Source organism: Eurosta solidaginis, chromosome 3 (assembly GCF_040869045.1).
Source record: "Eurosta solidaginis isolate ZX-2024a chromosome 3, ASM4086904v1, whole genome shotgun sequence".
Lineage (NCBI taxonomy): Eukaryota > Metazoa > Arthropoda > Insecta > Diptera > Tephritidae > Eurosta > Eurosta solidaginis.
The window spans coordinates 148709461-148735245 of NC_090321.1; the positions used below are offsets into that span (position 1 = coordinate 148709461).

A 25785-nucleotide genomic window follows, 5' to 3' on the forward strand; every position below is an offset into this window, starting at 1 on the left:
TGCCATCACCAGCTGAAGAACTGCAGGACTTCCCAGCCGTTAGGGGATGTTAGTTTGTGGAGGCTGAAGTTTCCTCTTTTGTCCCATTGGCGTTAGGTAGGGCATCCCGATTTTCTTGTGATGTCATGCAGAGGGAAGTGCGCATATGCATTGCTTATCATAAAAGGCATCAACAGACTTGGGCGGCGTAGGCTGTTTCCAGCCTGTCCATGTATTCATGTATTGCTATTTCATAACGATTGGACCATAAAGAAAATATATTGGTTTGTGCTATGTGGAAACATGCCATGCAGGGGACATACAAAGTTTTTGAAGATAAAGATGTTGCATGCGCGAACTTCAGTGGAAAGCACCGGAGCACCGGGGAAACTTTAACACAATTTTTAAATAATTTAAGCACACAAAATACACTGATTGGAGTTTTGGAGAGTAAAAACTAAAATTCTGAAAAGATTAGCTGAATAAAAAATGTACAAATAATTGTTAAATAATAAATACACACCGTAGTAGTTTAAAACATTCTGATATGGTGAGTGGTGAATGTGATCTACTACAGTTTTGTGAAGGTTGATTCACACTATTTTTCGCGCATGCAATATCTCTACTTTAAAATTGTCTCTGGGACATATACATAGACAGAAGCTGTGGCGGAGTGACGCGCATCTCCCTAGAAAGTGCACTTTCTTCTTCAGCGATGTCTGGAAATACTTATAAGCAACCTTGAACAGAACTACAGAGTCTTTGTGGATACGTTTGCTGTCTTAACTCATGTTTCCCTTGATCAGGGCTGCTCAACCCCTATACAGTTGTATCACTTTTGTTTTTGTTTTGCCCGGAATCACAGGCACTGATACAAATTCACACTTCAAATATAAAAAATATATTTGTCGTACTATCATTTGCCCACACATATAATTTCGAAACATATGAAAATGTTCGAATTTCTAATGAAAAATCACTCCCGTATGAAGCTTGTGTATGATACAACAAATTTACACTAACAATTTGACAACTAATAAAATAATTAAAAAACAATTTTTAATTTAAACGGTTTTATTGAAAACAATACTTACATGAAGTAATAATAATGCGAAAAGCTAGAAAATAATTAGGTAGGTCCTAGGTACTAGTCATCACACTCCTTATCAATCTATGGCGTTGATCAGACAATTAAATAAAAGCGTTGGACCATAGATTGATAAGGAGTGTGATGACTAGTACCTAGGACCTACCTAATTATTTTCTAGCTTTTCGTATTATTATTACTTCATGTAAGTATTGTTTTCAATAAAACCGTTTAACTTAAAATTTTATTTTTATTATTTTATTTTCAAGTTTTTAGTCTTTATTTAATTGCCTATTATTTCTCATTCTACTTAGTTCATTTAGTGACCATTATTACAAGGACTCTTTCCTGACAATTTGTTACAATCTAAGTCCTCAATACATAATCCTTCCAAAGACTTTACTCAACTCTGCGCCACGTATGCTTGTCCCTCCTCCAACTGCAAAATATTTTGATGTCTCTTCTACCGGACTGTATGCAATATTTGTTCCAAATATGAGCCAAATCGGGCATCATATATCGCTTTCTATTCATGTATGTATTATGTGTTCCAAATATGGACCAAATCAAATCGGACCACAAATACGATTTTTGTGAATATCTGGATCCTTGCGCCACCTAGCGGCGATTTTTTTTCATGAGTTGCCTTTTATTCTTGCATGTATTATGTGTTCCAAATATGAGCCAAATCGGACCACAAATACGATTTTTGTGAATATCTCGATCCATGCGCTAGCGGCGATTTTTTTTCACAGGTCGATTTCTATTCTTGCATGTATAATGTGTTCCAAACATGAGCCAAATCGGGCCACAAATACGATTTTTGTGAATATCTCGATCCATGCGCCATTTGTTCTTATTTTTGCATTGTCATCGGGTTCTAAACTATATTCCAAGTTTCAAGCTTGTAGCTTATCGGGAAGTTACTTAAATTCAGGCATGCTTAACCAACGAAAAAATTAACGTTAATTTGACGATCTTAACGTTAATAAACGAAACGAAATGACTTCGTTTCGTTTATTAACGTTGATTATCGTAACGAAATGATATCGGTTCGTTGGTTAAGCATGCCTGCTTAAATTTCAATTACAAGATTCGTTCACAACGGCCGTGTGGCCGTGCATGCGGCCTGCCTGTCAACTCAAGCTAAATAAAACCGTTTAAAAATCATTGTGCATAAAACAAGTGTGATATATTATCCTTCAACTGCCTGACAGGATGTACGAGATAGCTACTTTTTGGGGTTTTGGCAGCGTTTTGACAGGATGTTCAATATAGCGGCCCATACGATCGCCTATCTTCAGTGGGTGATAGAAAGAGATACAGAATGAGAGCACGATAGTCCCTTTGAAAATCAGGTGATCCATTCTATTTATAATTTTGACGTCTATGCAGAAGTTATCACACTTGTCTTATCCATAATGCTCAACGGTTTTACCTTGTAATATTTGTATCATGATAAGATTATTTTAAAATATTATTCAATTCAATTTATTTTTACCTACAAATTTGTTTTTTATTTCAGAAAAGAGTTATTTATCGGTGGAAAGCATGATATAAAAAAGAAGGCAGTTCCACTAAATTTTTTTTGACTTTTTTGGGGATTTTTGAAGTTTCATAATGTTTGTTGTTTTGCTAGAAGCGTTACCATACTGTTAGTGCTTAAGACGAAATTGTGGTTTCCCAGGATGGAAATTTCCTTCAGGATGAAAACGGAATGGTCAACTGAGACAATAAAAATGCGGCGTCGGTTTGTAAGGACCTTCTTTGAGCAATCAATTGACAAACGTGTATGTTTTGTCAACATGTTCTGAGCAAACATTCGGACACTTAAGGAAGCTATATTCCCTTGCTTTGTATACTTAAACCATGTTTCTTCCACCAAAGCAATTTTCGGGAGCTCGAAAAACTTATTAAAAACCTTCTTTTCTAGGCTGATATAGTAGTATCCGTTAATATGAAATCCATCAAAATTAGAAAAATTCGTAACCTTTTTCAATCTGGTAGCTTGTTTTTGGTGAAATTGTCATTGTCCCCGCAAAAGTCAAGTGGCTAACGTCACACTAAATTGAACTGCCTCCATTTTTTGTATCATGGTGGAAAGTAATTTTGGTGGACAATGAAACATAACCACTACGATTTTTCACTCGGTACGTTCCGGATCGATTTGATGGGACCTAGGCTAACCTTCCAGCTCTGTAGGTTTAAGTCGCCTATATCTGTTCTTATGCATATCGCGGAAATATTCTAGGCCCCTTAACGCGCAACGAAATCCTCAAGTCGCTTGTATGAAGCACTTGAGTAGTAGACAAAGAAATTTTGCTGACCAAATCGGCCACAAAATATAGTGATACATTTCGCCAGTATAGGCTCCCGAACTACACTACTTCTCTGAAGAACGCCGCAGGCCTGACAAAACTCCGCACTGCAGCTCTGCGACGGAATGCATCCTTACAACGACCGAGCACCACCTACATAGCGCGGAGTACGCTTTATTATACAGGGGAATGATTTGTGAAAAATTAGATTGTTCTAAAATGAGGCATCTCTGCAAACAACTTCTTGGTGCAGCTCAATGAACCCCGTTACTAAACTGTATTTATAGTGGCCGCAGAAACAAAACGCACACCTCCTAGAGGAAATGCGTGTACATCACCTCGGCTTTTCTTCGATCCATTTTTCATCTCGACCCAATATGTGTCAGAAAAATTCACACCCTTCACATACTTGCCAAGGAGATTACATCACACAAAGTTTGGCAGAGTGATTTAAAAATTGTTTTAGAAATCAAATAAAATAATTTAGAAAAAGTTTTTAAGTTAAACAGTTTTATTGAAAATAATACTTATGTTAAGTAATAATAATACTAAAATCTAGAAAACAATTAGGTAGGCCCAAGTACTAGTCATCACACTCCTCATAAATCTAGGGCGTTGATCAGACAATCTATTGATAATCATAAGTAAGACCAACTGAACCTTAATCAGGTTATGCTACGCCTCACAGTTCTAGAAATTTCACGCGCCCAAATATGAGCCAAATTGGACCACAAATGCGAGTATTTTTAATATCTCAATCCTTGCTGCACCTAGTGCAGACCTGTTAAATAATTATTACTAATGGTAATCATTAGCCGTTCCATTGATTATTTTCTTTAAACGCCATTTAATGATTACTTGCAATTATTTTCTATTTTTAATGATTACTTTTCAATTAATTAAAAAAAATAATCAAAAAAATCATGATTTTTTCCGATTATTGAAAAAAAATCAAAAATAATCAAAAGTAATCAAAAAAGTCCCTTTGATTACTTTTGATTATTTTTGATTTTTTCGATTTTATTTGATTTTTTTTAATTTTTTTTTGATTTTTTTTGATTATTTTTAATTATTTTTCTGCTTTGTTGAAAGAAAAATTCTCGTTTGTTGCATGCACGGAATAATTTCTACATACAAGTACATTTTAGGATGCAATATTAAATCGTAACTGCTTATCGAGGCAAATATATACATACATGCACCATATAGGATAAGTATATACACGTGCATAATTTGCTACACCCATTGTATAAAATAATAACGATACTCTATGGTTCGTCCTTAAGTAATGCCAATTTTGTTTTGTATACAAAATTAATATATCCACTATTTTGGATTACGTTATGGCAATGCACTGATTGTTTTGTAATCAAAGTTTATCATATTGTCCGCTTTATTAAGTAATATTGGTTTCATATCATCGCCATTATATGAGTGTTCTTCGTCCCGTTTGGAGAGCTTTGTTATAAATTTGTTTCCTTAATATCCTTTGAACGACTCAACATTTTTGTTTTCCGCCTTCGGATTATTAATACTGAGATCAAGCCGAGTCTTTTAGGATGCGTATTAACAGTCGGCCGCTGTTATAGACTTTCCTTGTAAAATATGCAACCATGTTGAAAAATACTGTATAATAGGCAAACAAATGTGCTTGGGATTTTTCGTAAAAGTTTATGTATATAAAGGAAAAACTAATTGAAATAAAATTATTCAGTAAAAAGTTTTATAAAAAAAACATTGTTGTGCGCGAACGGTAATTTGTCAGTTTTGTTTTGTTTGTTAGTTTACTTTCTTTTAAGTTTTAATTTCCATCGAAATATCGTTATTTTTGGCAATGTTAATTTAATGAAAAAATTTGTAATTAATTCAAATAATTATTAATTAGATACACATTTCATAACATCACTACTTCCTTTTAAAACATCAACTTATGCAATTTTTATGTTTACAAAAACACATATATATAAAATTAATAAAAAATAACATGAAATTACCACAGCTTACATTTCCTAACTGTACCATTGAACATGTACATTAGATTAGTACGAAACCTCACTTTTCTGTAATTTCCGTGGTTAATACTAAAAATATGGTTCACTATGCAAAACTTAAGATTTTATAGGAAATATCCTAGACGTAATCAAAAGGAAATAAAAAGAAACTTTAATCTAATGTACATGGACATCTGTTAATAAATTTATCTGGGACATAACAACCTTCGGTTAGACAGCTAATCATGATGATGAATGACAACTTAGAGGATCGCTCCAGTTGGAAGTGAATCTATCAACCTAAGTAGTATTACTCATACCTATTGTATGAGCATAAGCTCTCACGATATAACGGTACATCCTCCACTGTTCTGGTATGTACAAAACAATCAGTGCATAGCCATAACGTAATCCAAAATAGTGGATATATTACTTTTGTATACAAAACAAAATTGGCTTTACTTAAGGATGAACCATAACGTTATTATTTTTGATAATGAGTGTAGCAAATTATGCACGTGTATATACTTATCCTATATGGTGCATGTATATATTTGCCTCGATAAGCGGTTACGATTTAATATTGCATCCTAAAATGTACTTGTATGTAGAAATTATTCCGTGCATGCAACAAACGAGAATTTTTCTTTCAACAAAGCAGAAAAATAATTAAAAATAATCAAAAAAAATCAAAAAAAAAAAAATTAAAAAAAATCAAAAAAATCAAAAAAAAATCGAAAAAATCAAAAATAATCAAAAGCAATCAAAAGGGCCTTTTTGATTACTTTTGATTATTTTTGATTTTTTTGATTTTTTTTCAATAATCGGAAAAAGTCATGATTTTTTTTGATTTTTTTCTAATGGTAATCAATTAGTAATTGCTTTTTACGGAAAACAATTGAAATAATCATTGGCCATTAAAATAGGCATCTAATTAATTGATTACTAATGCTAATTCAAATTTAACAGGTCTGACCTAGTGGTATTTTTTTCATAAAGAGATTTCTAATTCTGTATGTAATATGTGTTCCAAATATGAGCCTAATCGGAGCACAAATACAATTTTTTTAATATCTCTATCCGTGCACCACCTAGCAACGATTTTTTTTCATAGGCCGGTTTTTATTCATGTATGTATTGTGTGTTCCAAATATGAACAAAATCGGACTACAAATACGATTGAACTATATTCCAAGTTTCAAGCTTGTAGCTTATCGGGAAGTTAGGGGCCGGCCGCTACACAGAGTCAAGCTAAATAAAACCATTATGGCCTTTAGTTAACAGTTTTAGGGAGATACCTAAGAAAAAATTTAAAAGTCTGACTTCAGAAGTCTTAAATTTACTGTCCCCGATAATGTTGGGGAGTCAAAAAATACCCCAGTTGTGTCAAGCTTTCACAGTAGTGTTGCTGATGCTCATGACTATTCCACAAGTGACTCATCGAATGAAAGTGATGATAGCGAATAATAACATAATTATAAAAGATAACCTACCCTATAACTTTTTGTTGGATCAGGTTTTATTCAATTTAAATCTATTGTCTTTTCTACTTTGTATGATACTTTACTTTTAAGTTTTTGTAATAAGTAATTTTCACATAATTAATTTAATTATTTACATTGTTATTATTATTATTGTAATTCACCTTTACATTCCTGACTGGTACTATAAAATAATTCTGTAAAAATTGTAGTGCCAGGATAAATACTCAAATAAATACAAAATATGTATATACATATGTACAGTCACTCACATTCTTACAATTTTCGCTTTCGCAAATTTATTTTAACTAATTTCCCATAAGAAAATTTGTCACGATCTATAACAAAAACTAAATTATATTTAAAAAATTCGACGAATTTTCATAAAAAAATTAAATTTTTTTTCCGAATTTTTAGAATTTTTTAGAGTATTGAGATTTGTATTCCATTCAATTTAAGTACAATAAAGTAATATTCTTAAGTCCTTAAATTTTTTTGGATCTATGTCACTTATTCACATGAGTTACTGTATATGAAATAAGCAAATGTATGCATATGAAGTAAAATTTTGGAAAAAAATAAAAAAAGAACATATGGCTTAAAAAAAATTACGTAGTTGTAATAAATGACTGCATATGAAACGGAAAATCTCCAGCTAGCTTGTTCTACACGAAACACTGTGCGTTGTTAAAAAAAGTAAAATACCCAAAAAAGGTGCCGATTTTTAAAAGAGTTTTATTGTGATTGGCTGAAAGAATAAGCGAAATCAGTGATGCAAAATCCTTTAGTAGGTTCTAGGGGCATAAACACCCCTTTGAAATGATTCTTACCTCATACTTAAGTTGGGGATATATGTATTTACGTATGAGAAGGGTTTGAAAAATCACTTGGGCTTACATTCAAACATCTGTTGTTTATTTGCGAAACTATACAATAGCGTCTGAAATGTCAATTTTGATTTTCGCCCTTCATCCTTCAACATCAAAGCCTCCCGGTTTGACATTTCCTAAAGTTGGCGGCACTATCCCAAACTAGTCCCTTGGAGTGAATCACATTGATTATAGCTTATCAACCAAGTTTAAATATCACCTACACGTTACGGCTCCTTTTACAAATTGTAATGACAGCCTGTCTCCATACTGGCTTGAATCGGTGACAGCGTGTATATGTGTCTATGTGTTTACGTGTTTTATGTCCAGGTCCGTGCCTTAGCCGCAATGTTGCCATTAACATAATATTAACATTGACAACATTGTACCTATAGTGAACACAATGTTGCATCGGAAATAAGATTTTGCGCGTTGGCATCAGGTTGTTAGCAGCAGTCACTATGTTACTAACAACCTAGCAACATTGATGAATTCCATGTACCTATGTGCTTGTTTTGTTCTGTATTATGTATACGGATGTGTATGTGTGGAAGGTTATGAGCGTGTGAATGCATCAGTGCGAGCGGTCAAGGCACGAACCAAATGTATCTGTGTAGGTGTTCGTTTTGTGGAGCGGTAAGCGTGTGAATGTATGTATAAGTGCCTGATTGTATAGATTGAAAATACGGGAAAGCCGAAAAGAAAATTTGGCATGTGATGGTAAATATTTTCCGTTTCTGGGTAACGTTCCCTACCACGGCGGTGGCTATAAGAAGGGGAAAAATTATTCAACGGGCCAAAGTCTTGTTTTAACAGTGTCCAGTGCAAGTCTAGTGGTGATAGTCAAAAGTGAAGTGCGCGCTTTTAAACGAAAGTGAAAAAAAAAAAACGTTCACAAAGTTTGTAGTGCGCGAATTTAATCGCATTTTTGAAAAATGTATGCGCGTCGAAAGCTTCCGCGATACGTAAAAAGGGATAGCAGTTTCCAGCAAGCATATGTTGCGAAAGGTAAGACATCTTCACTCTGGTTTTTTTTGTTGGTACAGGCATGACTGACGGGAGCTGGGTCTCTAAACTGGCCTATCTCCCAAGCAAGCCAAAAGAAAACTTGCATCGACATATATATCCCTGTATACAAATATATGTATGCAGACGAATATATGTCGATGCAAGTTTTCTTTTGGCTTGCTTGGGAGATAGGCCAGGTTGGAGACCCAGCTCCCGTCAAGCATGCCTGTACCAACAAAAAAAACCAGAGTGGACATGTCTTACCTTTCGCAACATATGCTTGGTGGAAGCTGCTATCCCTTTTTACGTATCGCGGAAGCTTTCGACGCGCATACATTTTTCAAAAATGCGATTAAATTCGCGCACTACAAACTTTGTGAACTTTTTTTTTCACTTTCGTTTAAAAGCGCGCACTTCACTTTTGACTATCATCACTAGACTTGCACTGGACACTGTTAAAACAAGACTTTGGCCCGTTGAATAATTTTTCCCCTTCTTATAGCCACCGCCGTGGTAGGGAACGTTACCCAGAAACGGAAAATATTTACCATCACATGCCAAATTTTCTTTTCGGCTTTCCCGTATTTTCCATCTATACAATCAGGCACTTATACATTAACACGCTTACCGCTCCAAAAAACGAACACCTACACAGATACATTTGGTTCGTGCCTTGACCGCTCGCACTGATGCATTCACACGCTCATAACGTTACACACATACACATCCGTATACATAATACAGAACAAAACAAGCACATAGGTACATGGAATTCATCAATGTTGCTAGGTTGTTAGTAACATAGTGACTGCTGCTAACAACCTGATGCCAACGCGCAAAATCTTATTTCCGATGCAACATTGTGTTCACTATAGGTACAATGTTGTCAATGTTAATGTTATTATGTTAATATTATGATAATGGCAACATTGCGGCTAAGGCACGGACCTGGACACAAAACACATAAACACATAGACACATATACACGCTGTCACCCATTCAAGCCAGTATGGAGACAGGCTGTCGTTACAAAATGTGAATACGTAGGCACATATATTTACCAGGTGAGGCTTTATCCTTCGCAAGATCACTCAAAGTGGTGAAGCACAAGCTTTCCCAAGACAGTCCAACTAATGACCGTGTGTGCTACTACCGTAATGTAATGGACAGTAGAACTACTCTGAAGCTACGCGGTCATCCATAATGAGCTCTTATATCATAAGGCTGGAAAACAACAGTTAACATCTTTCAACTTAAAATCGGTCGACTTTCATTCTAAAAAATCGTTTTGATTTAACGAAGACTATTTAAATCAATGTCATCAACACAAACGTCTGCAAACTTTGGTCTACATTTTAAAAATTTTATCCAGGGTCCTTGTAAAATTTTAATTATGTAGATGCGCCTTGGATTATACGACTTTCACCCATTCCGCAATGACATCCACTTAGACGAGGGCGGCATCCTTGGCCGAATGGTCACATCGGGAATTGTAGCTCTTAAAAACAGCCGAAAAAACTGGAGGCGCCCTGTGCCAAGAGCGTTGTTGTTGTTGTTGTAGCAATGCTTCGCCGCACCTAATAGCTGCGACCGATCACAAATTGTCATCAATATCCTCTAACGGGAGTCCAAGGAAACTTGCTGTTTCAACAGGGGTGGACCATAATGAAAGGGGTGTTAGAGGCGTTGGTTCCATATTACAATTAAAGAGATGGTTGGTGTCATGTGGGGACACATTGCAAGCGGGCATACATTTTGTATGTCGGGTTGATTCTGGATATGTAAGAGTTTAACCTGTTACAGTATCCAGAACGAAGTTGAGCCAGAGTGACTCGCGTTTCCCTGGGAAGTATACGTTCCTCTTCCGCAAGTTTTGGGTGCTGTTTTTTGAGTACTGGATTCACCGGGCAATTCCTTGCATAAAGGTCCGACGCCTGTTTGTGAGTTCACCAAGGGCCTGCTTGTGTTTCTTTGCTTCATACGGCTGAGTTCTCAGGTGCCGTATTTCCTCAAAATGCTTACGGAGATGACTCCTTAAGTCCCTAGGCTGTGTTGGCTCATCAATCAGATGTCTGTTGGGATGCCCAGGTTTCTGAGTATTCAACAGGAACTGTTTGGTTAGCATCTCATTTCTCTCCCTGATGGGGAGGGCCCGAGCGTCATGAGTATTAATAGACCATTAATAGCAACCGTAAGCCGCCTTTGTGCATGGCCGCCAAGGAGCCACAAATAATTTAAAGAAATTGTGTTCGCGACGATTATTAAGAGTTAACCCTAGGTGCAACTACGCTTTGCACGAGATATACAAACAAAAGTGTGACCATTTTATGTATCTCTATTTCTTTACAACAGACGCAGCAGTGCCAATTCCGGGGTTGGGTTGGAAGTTTTCTGGAGTAAGTGCACGAGGGAAAATCCCTCCGCAAGGAGCTACTCCTGAACATTTTTGAACGATCTGCGAGATTTTGAGGCAAAAACCCCGGATCTTTCCGAAATAGCCAAAACGTTGATTTCCTTAAATACATACAAACAAAACCTTTCCTAAATATTATTTTTTTTAATAGAAAAATTAAGCTTTTTGAAAGTAAGAGCACCGGCGTATGTCGACGCGCCGACCACGCCGCCGCCGCCGGTATATAATAGAGCCTACGCCGCCGCCGATAAAGTGATCGGCGTAAACCTCTAACCCATATCGTACAAACACATTATAGAGTCATCCCAGGTTCAGCTTTATGGCGATTTCTCGAAAAGGTGTCCACCTTAAAATACTCATTGCCATCTTTCATTTGATACCCATATCGTACAAACACATTCTAGAGTCACCCCTGGTCCACCTTTATGGCGAATTCTCGAAAAGGCGTCCACCTATAGAACTAAGGCCCACTCTCCTTTAAAATACTCTTTAATACCTTCCATTTGATACCCATGTCATAGAAATACATTCCAGGGGTGCCCTAGGTTCATTTTCCTACATGTGATTTTCCCTTATTTTGTATCCAAAGCTCTCAGCTGAGTATGTAATGTTCGGTTATACCCGAACTTAGCCTTCCCTACTTGTTACCTATCATTTCGGTTTCACGGCGGCCGCAGCGGTGTGGCGGTCGTGTGCTCGCCTACTACATCAAAGGGCCTGGGCCCAAAACCCGAGAAAAGAAACATAAAAATATTTTGCAATTTCAAACAAAAAATTCCTAAGCGGCGGTGTTTTGGCAAATATTCCGAGTGTATTTATGCCATGAAGATGTTCTCAGCGACAAATTCACCTGTTTGGCATAATTTGTAGGAAAAAAAAGTAGAAATTGGAAGAGAAGCTCGGCCTAAATCTCTTCCGAGGGAAATCGCGCCAAGTATTTATTTATTTTTTCTGTTCCTTTGGCAAATATTCAAGATTGCTTTATCTAGTTTTATTGTTGTTTTTTTTTGCTTTTTGTTTACCGTTGTCACTTTTCCAATGCGCTGTTGGCAATGTTGCCACATTTGATTGCGCATGTTTTCTCACCTCCATTTTTTCACCTTAGTTTATATTTTGCCTTCGCTGAATACCAAAGCACCCTTTTGTAAACGGCGTGTCTGTCGCCGGACGTTCTCAACAACAATGGTTCCTTTTGTTACATATTATGTGTGCCTTTGTATTATTTTTGTATGTTTGTTTATTTTCTCATATTCTTAAAAAGCCATAATTAGTAAGGGACATATGTATGTAGGTGAGGGAAACTCATCCATGTGGCCTAGTGCACTTAGTAGACCGCGAATTGTGTGAGATGTGGTGTGTCTAACATGTGAAGTAAGGTGAGGTTATGTGGCCAATTGAGAAAAGGAATAGCGTGAAATACGAGTCGAGGTTAAGTAGTAAAATTTTAAGTGTTGCTTTTGGTGTTTAGGCTGATTGTACTTACTGGTGTTTGTATGTCGTTAGGGAGGTACGTATGGAAAAGCAGAAAACGGGGAAAGTAGAAACAACTAAAATGGAACCACAAAATAAACATGTACATATGTAAATACAGTTATTTTAATTGCTATTAAAATATTTGTTTCGTTGTGTGCTAATGATATTCAAATGAACGTTTCATACACTAGGGGGATTTTTAGAACTCTTTTTTGTGTGTGTATGTATGTATGTAACGGAATCTTTGAGCATAATTTTCACCAATTCCCAGAAGTTTGATTAATTTGAAACTTTGACAATACAATAGGGGGACTCATGAAAGCATATAAACTTATAAGGTGTAAAATTATATCAATTTACACACGCGGTTATATGAACGCACCTAGTAATACTCTTGATAAACTTGATTGTTTATCAGCTGTCTTATTGCCAAACAAAATTTTTTTGATTGTTATACAAATTAAAAAATGCCAAGATTAAGTGAAAAATCAAAACTAAAACGCCTTTACTTGCTGATGTTGGAGATTTCTGATGAAAATGCCTGCTGTAATGTCTGCAAGGTTGCATTCCTTTGAGTTTACCGCGTTTACACAATGAAATGTGCGCGTAAATTTATACAAATTGTGTAAATGATTTTTCATACAAAATTTGACAGCTCGTTTACGCACTAGATAAATTTATACGTTTCCACACTTTATAAGGCATTTATACGGTTACATGAGTCCCCCTAATAATTTGATGATGCGGTGACTTAAGGCCAACGGACATAAGGTCAATTTACCTTATGTCCATCTGAAATGACGAAAACTTCAATTACAATTTTCTGCACGTATCAAGAACCGATGACAATCCAATAATTTGTTGGTGAGGTGATATAAAGTCAATGGATATAAGGTCAATTGACCCTATTTAGAATGACGATAAGGTCAATTGAAACTTTGTACACAATGCAATAATTTGATGGTGGGATGACATAAGGTAAACGGGCATAAGGTTGGGTTTTAATTCGTCATAAAGTAATTTGGCATTTAAAGCGACCATATGCCCATTCGACTTTATGGCCCTTCAAAATTTGGTGTAGTGACAATTTAGGAAATTTCCGTTTGACCATGACATTATGACCACTTTGAATTCTCTGTATGTGTATACAGAAATACAACCCAAGGAACTATTCCCTTGATTTCATACATTTATAGCACGGAAGAAATACACGGATAATTTTTGAGGTTTTTATATATATTTGGGAACATATTTGTTACAGCGTACGTACAAAGTTAGGTTGAGCTGGACGGTCAATAAAGACCTCAGAATTTGTTTGACGACCAAACGAAAGAACCACAATAAGGTACCAGGAATTATGTTATAGAATAACTCCGTCCTCTTGGAAAATACTAGAAGTTTTCTAGGACATAGCTAATGTTTCAAAATATGTGAATATACTTCATGTATGCTTGTGCCGAAAAAGTCGGAAGAAGTCGTCGAACAATTGAATTTGTGGTACACAGTGGTGAAACCTTCAACCACGGCGTCTTTAGCAGAATAATTTTTGAAAAATGGACTGCACAGACATTGTAGCTTGGAAATTTTTATTGCATTTTGGAAACAAACATTCAAACAAATTGGAACTAAGCGCATATACATATGTAAATGCAAATGATAACTTCTTAATTTGCAGAACTGCTTGCACAAACTTTACACACAAACGTTTCCAATATATTTGTGGGCGTTGTTCTGCCCTAAATTTGGTCTATCTGCATACTTTTTCATAAGCTCTTTCCGCCTGACTCTCTTATGTGAAAGTTTGAACAAAATCGGCCGATACATCTATTCAAACACCGGCGACCAACTAACACACATTTTAGCCTTTCTTTTTATATATATAGATTTTTATTTTTCACCCTTCACTATAATATTAAAACGAAATGCAGATATTCGTTGCTTTTGAAATTCGGCTTAAAAATTGCACATGGAACAACTAAAGACTCTCCTGAATTAAAAAAAATGTCATAAATCGCGGGCCCCTCAGAAAACCCTGGCCTGGGGCTAATCCCCCGACGATATCGCGGACAGATCCCGAAATCCATCCAGTAAAGCCCCGGAAGGGTTTCCAAAAGTTCCCGGAATAGTCCCACAAAACCCGAAATGATAACGACACGATTCTAGACTTATCCAGAGAACCACACAGAAATGATCCCTTAAGGGTATCAAAATGATCCCGAAATAGTCCCGAAAGAGTTCCGAAATGGCCCTGACGGGCTCCTGGACGGATCTCAAAAACCATCCAGAAAATATCCAGGAAGAGTTCCTAAATTATCCCGACATAGTCCAGAAAAAGTTCCGAAATTAACCAGAGGGGATCAACAACGGATGGCGAAAACCATCCAGAAATGATCCCGGAAGGCTCCCAAAACTATCCCGAAAAAGTAACAAAAAAATCTCGAAATGACTCCTACGGCACCACGGACGGATCCAGAAATGAACTCGGAAGGGTCCCCAACTGATCCCAAAATGGTCCCGAAATTACCTGATGGATCCGGCAAATGATGCCGGAAGGGTCCCCAAATGATGCCGGAAGGGTCCCCAAATGATCCCAAAATAATATAGAAAAGGTCATGAAATGACCCCTAAAGGGTCCCCAAATGATCCCGAAATAGTCCCGAAAAAGTCCCGATACTACCCCGATGGGTTCCCGAAAACTATCCAGAAATCATGCTGGAAAGGCCCTCAAATGATCCCCCTAATAATCCCGCAATGACGCTGACGGGATCTCGGACGGATCCCGAAAACCATTCAGAAATGATGCCGAAAGCGTCCCCAAATGATCCCATATCAGTCGAGAAAAAGTCCCGAAATTACCGCGATAGGATCCTGGACGGATCCCGAAAACCATCTAGAAATGATGCCGGAAGGTAACCCAAATTATGCCGAAAATGTCCCGAAATTACCCCGACGGGATCCGGGGCGCACTCCGAAAACTATCCAGAAATGATGTCGGAAAGGTCCCCAACTGATCCCGTATTAGTCGAGCAAAAATCCCGAATGACCCTGACGGGATCCAGGACGGATCGCGAAACCATCTAGAAATGATGCCGGAAAATACAGCAAATCATCCCGAAATTACTCCGCCGGGATCCCGTACGGATCCTGAAATATAACCAGAAATGATGCCGGAAAGGTCCCGAAATGATCCCCTAATAGTCCCGCAATGACCCTGACGGGATCCCGGACGGATCTCAAAAACCATCCACATATGATGCCGAAAGGGTCCTCAAATGATCCCGTATTAGTCGAGAAAAGTCCCGAATTTACCCCGACGGGATCCCGGACGGAACTCGAAAACCATCCAGAATTGATGCCGGAAGATACCCCAAATGATTCCAAAATAGCACCGAGGGGATGCCGGACGGATCCCGAAACCCATCCAGAAATAGAGCGAATGAAAAGTTACAAAGAAACATACAGGTAAAGCTAATAAAAGCGTGCTAATAAAAACAATTGAAGGAGGGCGGATGGCGGGAGGAGACGGAGAGCACCACCGATCGTTTTTCCAAAATTGTTTAGATCTCGATCTGTATGAGCCAGATACCAAATATATTGATTTAGGAGGACATTTATATTGAGTTATAACAATTTATAGATTTTACACCAGAGGGGTGAGAAGGGGGAGGGGGGATGGAGGGTGTCACTGCTCATTTTGTAAGCCCTCGACTTATTTGACCTATTGAGTTTGTAATATTGGTGAAGGTCAGTAAAGGTAAAGTTATAATGCGTAAAAATTATTAAAAAGTAATTTTTCGAAGGGTTCGTGGGACCCCCCCCCCCCTTTCCATGTTCGAAAAAAAATTCGCTAGTAGACTATTGTCTGTGTCCCAAGTTTCATCAAAATCCGTGTAGCTGTTATGGCATGATTCAGTCACAAAAACGAAAAAAATATAATAATTAAATTTTAACTATTGCTAGGGGGCGGCGACCTCCCCCTTTTGAAGGATATATAGCTAGTAGATCCTTCTAGACTATTGGCTATATGTGTGCCAAACTTAATCCAAATCTGTCCAGCCGTTCTTGCGTGATTGAGGCACAAAGACAAACATCTGGACATCCAAACATCCTAACTTTCCCATTTATAATACATACTAGCCTTTGCGGCCCCGTCCGCAAGAAGAAAATGAAATTTATGGGCTATTCACGTAGCCTGCTTATCAAGTTATCTGTTGAAAAAATTGTTTCTGTCTAATGCATTTTATTTTTGTAATTAAGTAAAAAAAGAACTAAATGAGATGATAACCTGATAGGATCCCCAAATGATCCCGAAATTATCCATAGAAAGCCACGAACTGACCCCAACGCTATCGCGGACGGATCCCAAAAACCATCCAAAAATGCCCAGGAAGGGTCTACATAAGTTCCCGCAATAGACCCAAAAAACCCGAAATGACAACGACACCATTCTAGACTTATCCAGAGAACCACACAGAAATGATCTCTGAAGTGTACTAAAATTACCCCGAAATAGTCCCGAAAAAGTTCCGAAATGATCCTGACGGGCGTGACAGTAACAGCGCCACAATCAATGAAGCAAGATGGCGTATTTGTAAACAAAAGTCAGCTGATGTTTATTTTCGCCAAATGTGTAAACTTGGGAGACCAAAGATAATATAATTTAAATTTTAAGATTTTATAAAGAAGAAAGAATTGTAACCTCTCTGCTGCTGTGGTTAAGCCATGGTCTACCGTAAGGTCCCTATTGAACCCAACTAAGCACCACGACCATTCGGCGATAAAGTGCTGTTACTAGACGGAGAGCCAACAAGACGCGTACACAAGCATAAACCCAGGGTGTCCACAATTACCATTACAGCCAAAGAGGATGAAGATGCCATCGTTCATTCCACGCCATCTAAATAAGTAGGCCCCGACAGCATACGGCCTGGGAAGCCAGCTAACATAGGAGATTCTTTTTTTTTTTTTTTTTATTAATCGGGGATTGCCCATATTGCTTTTTTTAAATGTATGAAAACATTTATTTGAAGCAATTTTTTTAATTTTATAATTTATTTAATAATTTGGGAAAAATTTAAACAACGTGACATCAGGACGGACAAGGCGACAGCTGTTTCGATTATACCTTGTAAATCTCTTCAAAGCCTTTTCTCCCGGGAGTGGGAGTCGAACTCGCACCCCTACGATAGTTGAAATGGTTGTAAACGCATTCAGCTACGTCATGCCTGTTGTGAAGTCTTTCCCAATTGCCTTCTTTTTGCATATTTTAATCTTTTACACATTGCATACTTCGTATGCAATTATGTGTTAAAGCTATGCTTGGTACGGCGGTTTTCAAAGAAACTTTGGTTTTTGTTGCTGTTTTCGTTCTATTTATAGAACTACAACGAATTAACCAATTTTGTCTGTTTGTATGATTTTTTTTTTAATAATCGGGGATTGCCCATATTGCTTTTTTTAAATGTATGAAAACATTTATTTGAAGCAATTTTTTTAATTTTATAATTTATTTAATAATTTGGGAAAAATTTAAACAACGTGACATCAGGACGGACAAGGCGACAGCTGTTTCGATTATACCTTGTAAATCTCTTCAAAGCCTTTTCTCCCGGGAGTGGGAGTCGAACTCGCACCCCTACGATAGTTGAAATGGTTGTAAACGCATTCAGCTACGTCATGCCTGTTGTGAAGTCTTTCCCAATTGCCTTCTTTTTGCATATTTTAATCTTTTACACATTGCATACTTCGTATGCAATTATGTGTTAAAGCTATGCTTGGTACGGCGGTTTTCAAAGAAACTTTGGTTTTTGTTGCTGTTTTCGTTCTATTTATAGAACTACAACGAATTAACCAATTTTGTCTGTTTGTATGATTTTTTTTTAATAATCGGGGATTGCCCATATTGCTTTTTTTAAATGTATGAAAACATTTATTTGAAGCAATTTTTTTAATTTTATAATTTATTTAATAATTTGGGAAAAATTTAAACAACGTGACATCAGGACGGACAAGGCGACAGCTGTTTCGATTATACCTTGTAAATCTCTTCAAAGCCTTTTCTCCCGGGAGTGGGAGTCGAACTCGCACCCCTACGATAGTTGAAATGGTTGTAAACGCATTCAGCTACGTCATGCCTGTTGTGAAGTCTTTCCCAATTGCCTTCTTTTTGCATATTTTAATCTTTTACACATTGCATACTTCGTATGCAATTATGTGTTAAAGCTATGCTTGGTACGGCGGTTTTCAAAGAAACTTTGGTTTTTGTTGCTGTTTTCGCTCTATTTATAGAACTACAACGAATTAACCAATTTTGTCTGTTTGTATGATTTTTTTTAATAATCGGGGATTGCCCATATTGCTTTTTTTAAATTGAAGCAATTTTTTAATTTTATAATTTATTTAATAATTTGGGAAAAATTTAAACAACGTGACATCAGGACGGACAAGGCGACAGCTGTTTCGATTATACCTTGTAAATCTCTTCAAAGCCTTTTCTCCCGGGAGTGGGAGTCGAACTCGCACCCCTACGATAGTTGAAATGGTTGTAAACGCATTCAGCTACGTCATGCCTGTTGTGAAGTCTTTCCCAATTGCCTTCTTTTTGCATATTTTAATCTTTTACACATTGCATACTTCGTATGCAATTATGTGTTAAAGCTATGCTTGGTACGGCGGTTTTCAAAGAAACTTTGGTTTTTGTTGCTTTTTTCGTTCTATTTATAGAACTACAACGAATTAACCAATTTTGTCTGTTTGTATGATTTTTTTTTTTATTTTTTTTTTATTTTTTTTTTTTTTCTTTGAAAACCGCCGTACCAAGCATAGCTTTAACACATAATTGCATACGAAGTATGCAATGTGTAAAAGATTAAAATATGCAAAAAGAAGGCAATTGGGAAAGACTTCACAACAGGCATGACGTAGCTGAATGCGTTTACAACCATTTCAACTATCGTAGGGGTGCGAGTTCGACTCCCACTCCCGGGAGAAAAGGCTTTGAAGAGATTTACAAGGTATAATCGAAACAGCTGTCGCCTTGTCCGTCCTGATGTCACGTTGTTTAAATTTTTCCCAAATTATTAAATAAATTATAAAATTAAAAAAATTGCTTCAAATAAATGTTTTCATACATTTAAAAAAAGCAATATGGGCAATCCCCGATTATTAAAAAAAAAATCATACAAACAGACAAAATTAGTTAATTCGTTGTAGTTCTATAAATAGAACGAAAACAGCAACAAAAACCAAAGTTTCTTTGAAAACCGCCGTACCAAGCATAGCTTTAACACATAATTGCATACGAAGTATGCAATGTGTAAAAGATTAAAATATGCAAAAAGAAGGCAATTGGGAAAGACTTCACAACAGGCATGACGTAGCTGAATGCGTTTACAACCATTTCAACTATCGTAGGGGTGCGAGTTCGACTCCCACTCCCGGGAGAAAAGGCTTTGAAGAGATTTACAAGGTATAATCGAAACAGCTGTCGCCTTGTCCGTCCTGATGTCACGTTGTTTAAATTTTTCCCAAATTATTAAATAAATTATAAAATTAAAAAAATTGCTTCAAATAAATGTTTTCATACATTTAAAAAAAGCAATATGGGCAATCCCCGATTATTAAAAAAAAATCATACAAACAGACAAAATTGGTTAATTCGTTGTAGTTCTATAAATAGAACGAAAACAGCAACAAAAACCAAAGTTTCTTTGAAAACCGCCGTACCAAGCATAGCTTTAACACATAATTGCATACGAAGTATGCAATGTGTAAAAGATTAAAATATGCAAAAAGAAGGCAATTGGGAAAGACTTCACAACAGGTATGACGTAGCTGAATGCGTTTACAACCATTTCAACTATCGTAGGGGTGCGAGTTCGACTCCCACTCCCGGGAGAAAAGGCTTTGAAGAGATTTACAAGGTATAATCGAAACAGCTGTTGCCTTGTCCGTCCTGATGTCACGTTGTTTAAATTTTTCCCAAATTATTAAATAAATTATAAAATTAAAAAAATTGCTTCAAATAAATGTTTTCATACATTTAAAAAAAGCAATATGGGCAATCCCCGATTATTAAAAAAAAAATCATACAAACAGACAAAATTGGTTAATTTGTTGTAGTTCTATAAATAGAACGAAAACAGCAACAAAAACCAAAGTTTCTTTGAAAACCGCCGTACCAAGCATAGCTTTAACACATAATTGCATACGAAGTATGCAATGTGTAAAAGATTAAAATATGCAAAAAGAAGGCAATTGGGAAAGACTTCACAACAGGCATGACGTAGCTGAATGCGTTTACAACCATTTCAACTATCGTAGGGGTGCGAGTTCGACTCCCACTCCCGGGAGAAAAGGCTTTGAAGAGATTTACAAGGTATAATCGAAACAGCTGTCGCCTTGTCCGTCCTGATGTCACGTTGTTTAAATTTTTCCCAAATTATTAAATAAATTATAAAATTAAAAAAATTGCTTCAAATAAATGTTTTCATACATTTAAAAAAAGCAATATGGGCAATCCCCGATTATTAAAAAAAAAAAAATCATACAAACTGACAAAATTGGTTAATTCGTTGTAGTTCTATAAATAGAACGAAAACAGCAACAAAAACCAAAGTTTCTTTGAAAACCGCCGTACCAAGCATAGCTTTAACACATAATTGCATACGAAGTATGCAATGTGTAAAAGATTAAAATATGCAAAAAGAAGGCAATTGGGAAAGACTTCACAACAGGCATGACGTAGCTGAATGCGTTTACAACCATTTCAACTATCGTAGGGGTGCGAGTTCGACTCCCACTCCCGGGAGAAAAGGCTTTGAAGAGATTTACAAGGTATAATCGAAACAGCTGTCGCCTTGTCCGTCCTGATGTCACGTTGTTTAAATTTTTCCCAAATTATTAAATAAATTATAAAATTAAAAAAATTGCTTCAAATAAATGTTTTCATACATTTAAAAAAAGCAATATGGGCAATCCCCGATTATTAAAAAAAAAATCATACAAACAGACAAAATTGGTTAATTCGTTGTAGTTCTATAAATAGAACGAAAACAGCAACAAAAACCAAAGTTTCTTTGAAAACCGCCGTACCAAGCATAGCTTTAACACATAATTGCATACGAAGTATGCAATGTGTAAAAGATTAAAATATGCAAAAAGAAGGCAATTGGGAAAGACTTCACAACAGGCATGACGTAGCTGAATGCGTTTACAACCATTTCAACTATCGTAGGGGTGCGAGTTCGACTCCCACTCCCGGGAGAAAAGGCTTTGAAGAGATTTACAAGGTATAATCGAAACAGCTGTCGCCTTGTCCGTCCTGATGTCACGTTGTTTAAATTTTTCCCAAATTATTAAATAGGAGATTCTTATTGTCCGATATCTCTGCTATCGCCAGTATACAAGAGACTTGAAGCCATTCTGCCCCCACCCCCCATTTCACTGTAAACTTGCGTCTTGCCAATCATCAGCATGGTTTTCGAAAACTACATAGCACTACCACCGCGCTAAAAGCCGTCAACACACAGATGAATTGCGGATTGAATCGAAAACCCCACCATAGAAGAGTACTCATAGCGCTAGACTTATGAAAAGGTTTTGATACAGTCAACCATGGCACGTTACTTCAAGACTTGGAAGGGTCCTCCCATCCTTCACGTCTCAAAAGGTGGATCGCAAATTATATGTCTTCACCATCAGAAGGAGTCACCATAGTATCATACGCCGATGACTGCACGATAATGGCCACCGGTCCTGGCCCACCCAACAATGAGCTATGTAATAAAATAATCAGCTAACTCCCTGATCTCTTCAGTTTTATAGCCTCGCGAAGCCTGGCATTATCACCGACTAAATCCTCCGCGACCTTATCTACAACATGGGCGTGCCAAATGTCGACCATTTTAAACATCCACGTCGATGGCACTACGCTGCTGTCTTACAACCAAAAATACTGGAAGTAACGTTCGATCAGAATCTGCATTTAGGCGGGCACGCAATTGTACCTAAAATCCAGAGCCGTAATAAAATTCTCTAATCTCTTGCCCGCAGCACTTGGGGTGAAGACAAAGAAATGCTCATTACCACTTACAAAGCAATTGGCCGGCAGATTTCATTCTACGCGTCCCCGATATGGTCGGCAAGGCTACAGATTACTTGCTGGAAGAAAATACAGGCCTGCCAAAATACTTCCCTCAGAACCGCCTACGTCCCCAGAACACCACGAAGCACTGCTACAACAACAATAACAACCACATTGAACCTTCTACTCCTTAGGTGCCAATAATATAGGTAATACTTTTTAAGGGGATTTTTTAGATTAGAACAAACGTTTTTAACACAATTGACACCATCAGCTAAACCAAACCTAATGGTGAGTCTTTAAATTTAAGACAGGTTCTGTAAAAAACTTTATTTTACTCGATATTTATTATTTACATAAGTTTAGCACCTCTTTTATACATATTTTTATTCACCCAATTCAATAAGTAATTATCAATCTAGTAGTGTTAAAAAGCTGCCTTCGAATTCAAAATCATTTTCGTTGTTAGGTGCCTACACCTTATCTTTGAATTCATTGAAAAATTTACCATCCGATTCTCATTCCAACTGAGCGCATCTGATGATTTATTAACTTGCACCCCGTCATATTTTAGTTGAGGATATATATATTTAGTATATTCCAAGGGATTACTATACGATTCTGTGCAGAGCTTTAAGCCATAACGTTCCTCAAAAAATTCAAATATTTGTTGCTTGCTCGTAAAATTGTTGAACTCCAAGCTCAGCTTCATTTTCATATGTATGACTGCTCCACATAATGATGGTGATGAAAACATTGAATATGTATGTGATCACCAGCACGTGTGGAAATATCCAACCATTGCTGCACACATTCCATCGATGTTTCGGCTTCCCCGCAATGTTCGTTAGAAAGCGTAGGATTTGAAAGTAAACCTCGTACTGCCATTACACCATCAGCCTGTGTTTGTGCATGCAAATTTTTAGCGTCTTGCCTGGTGCGAACATTGCCATTAACAAGAAATGTTTTTTTGATGAATTTCTTTAATTCAGACATAGCGTTAATATTAAGAGGATCTGCCACCTTCTGCCACATGTTTCGTCCATGTAATATCAAAAATGTGGAACCACATTTTTCTAGTTGACGTGCGAGTTCCACTGTAGATCGTATTGATTGCTCTCCACTGCCATTTAATCAGCGTAATTTTATCGATATGCTAAAGTTCTTTGGTAGCACACGCCTTGTAGTTTCTACAATATCTTTCACCAGTTCTGTATGTCTCAGCAGACTACAGCCATATGCTTTAGAAATTGCCCATGATTGCGGACGGCCACAATTCAAATCCATGCCATCAACATATGGATATATTAACTGGGCTGGTAAGGAGAATTCATGCGCGTCGCACCCAGCGAATTGTGATATACAAGGAATATCCTCTAAATGAACCAGCAATGATTATTGGTGTCAATGGCCATTTCACTATTTTAAGGAGAACGACGAGCTTCATTTTTTTATAAGGTACATATAAACATAAGTATATACATATTTTTTAATATTTATACCAACTTTCACTTTTTCAACTCTTTAGTAACATTTTAATTATTTTATTCATTATTTCAGTTTGGGACGACAATCGAAGAAGTTGAAAAAGAAATAAAAGAGCCAACGCCCTTTATTTCTATTATAGGTGAATATTATACATATGTTAAACGAACGTATTTTAACCCTTTCCAGGGCACTATCAGAAATCCTCAAAAATTAATTAAAAATTTTATTTTGTTTCGTTCATTTAAGTTATTTATTTAAGAAAATAGCAAATAATAATTTTATAATTTTGTATTAATAATTTTATTATTTTAATTTTAATTTTTATCTAATTTTTTATTCATTTCATTATTTTCTGGATACATCTCCAAAAGACGTACCTGAAAACATATCATATATATTTTTTTTGAAAGGAAAATTACCTTTAAAGAAACAAACGGAGATTTACTTGACTTAGTTTTGCAGCTACTTTACTATTATTATATATTCAATTTAGAATATCCCAAAAATATTTCGCAAACGTGTGAATTTTTGATGCGTTATTTTTTCAAATTTTACTCATCCCAAATACGTGGAAAAAACAGCAAAAATAAATACACTTATGGGAAAAATCGTTGTAACTGTAAATTAAATTTAAAAAAATATCTTAATAAGTCAAAAAATATTTATACAGCATTAAAAAAATTTATGAAATTAATGCATTAATTAACAAATTTTAATTTTTTATTGTAGTTTTGTCCTATGATGAATTTCATATCAAGACCGATATGCATTGAACCCAACCCCATCAGATTTTGATGAAATTATTAATATATTAATTAATTATTATTTAATAAATAAATATTTAAGAAATTACTGCATTAATAAAGTAATATTACTTCATAATTTTAGTTTTCTTCTATGAAAAAAAAGGACGTGTGGCACTCGGGGACTGCCGCGGTAAAGCTATTGCATATTATCAACTTATGCAATTATAAGATTTATGCAACATTTTGTTTTCTTTGATATTAATTCAAGTTTTGTCTTTGATATTAATTCAAGTTAACCTTTTTAAGCGTGGTGACCGATAAGAAAACAAATTTTTTACTTTTATTTAATAAATGAGAAGTTAATATTTAACTTTCACTTTAACTATAACTTTAACTTTATTTTTAACTTTAACTTTCACTTTAACTTTAACACTCACTTTAACTTTAACTTTATTTTTAACTTTAACTTTCACTTTAACTTTAACATTCACTTTAACTTTAACTTTAATGTTAACTTTAACTTTAACTTTAACTTTAACTTTAACTTTAACCTTAACTTTAACTTTAACTTTGACTTTAACTTTAATTTTTATTTTAACTTTTACTTTTACTTTTACTTTAACTTTAACTTTAACCTTAACTTTAACTTTAACTTTGACTTTAACTTTAATTTTTATTTTAACTTTAACTTTATTTCTAACTTTAACTTTAACTTTCGCTTTAACTTTAACATTCACTTTAACTTTAACTTTCGCTTTAACTTTAACATTCACTTTAACTTTAACTTTAACTTTAACTTTAATTTTAACTTTAACTTTAAATTTAACTTTAACTTTAACTTTAACTTT

The 25785-nt window shown here is 36.0% G+C and overlaps 1 protein-coding gene and 1 pseudogene across 6 annotated transcripts in view; both read right to left on the minus strand.

Annotated features, from left to right (window-relative positions):
* The window catches only part of Mid1, a 497044-nt gene that overhangs the window by 283551 nt on the left and 187708 nt on the right, over positions 1-25785 (minus strand). The window lies entirely within an intron of this gene.
* Positions 23079-24578, minus strand: LOC137243283 (tRNA-dihydrouridine(20a/20b) synthase [NAD(P)+]-like; annotated as a pseudogene).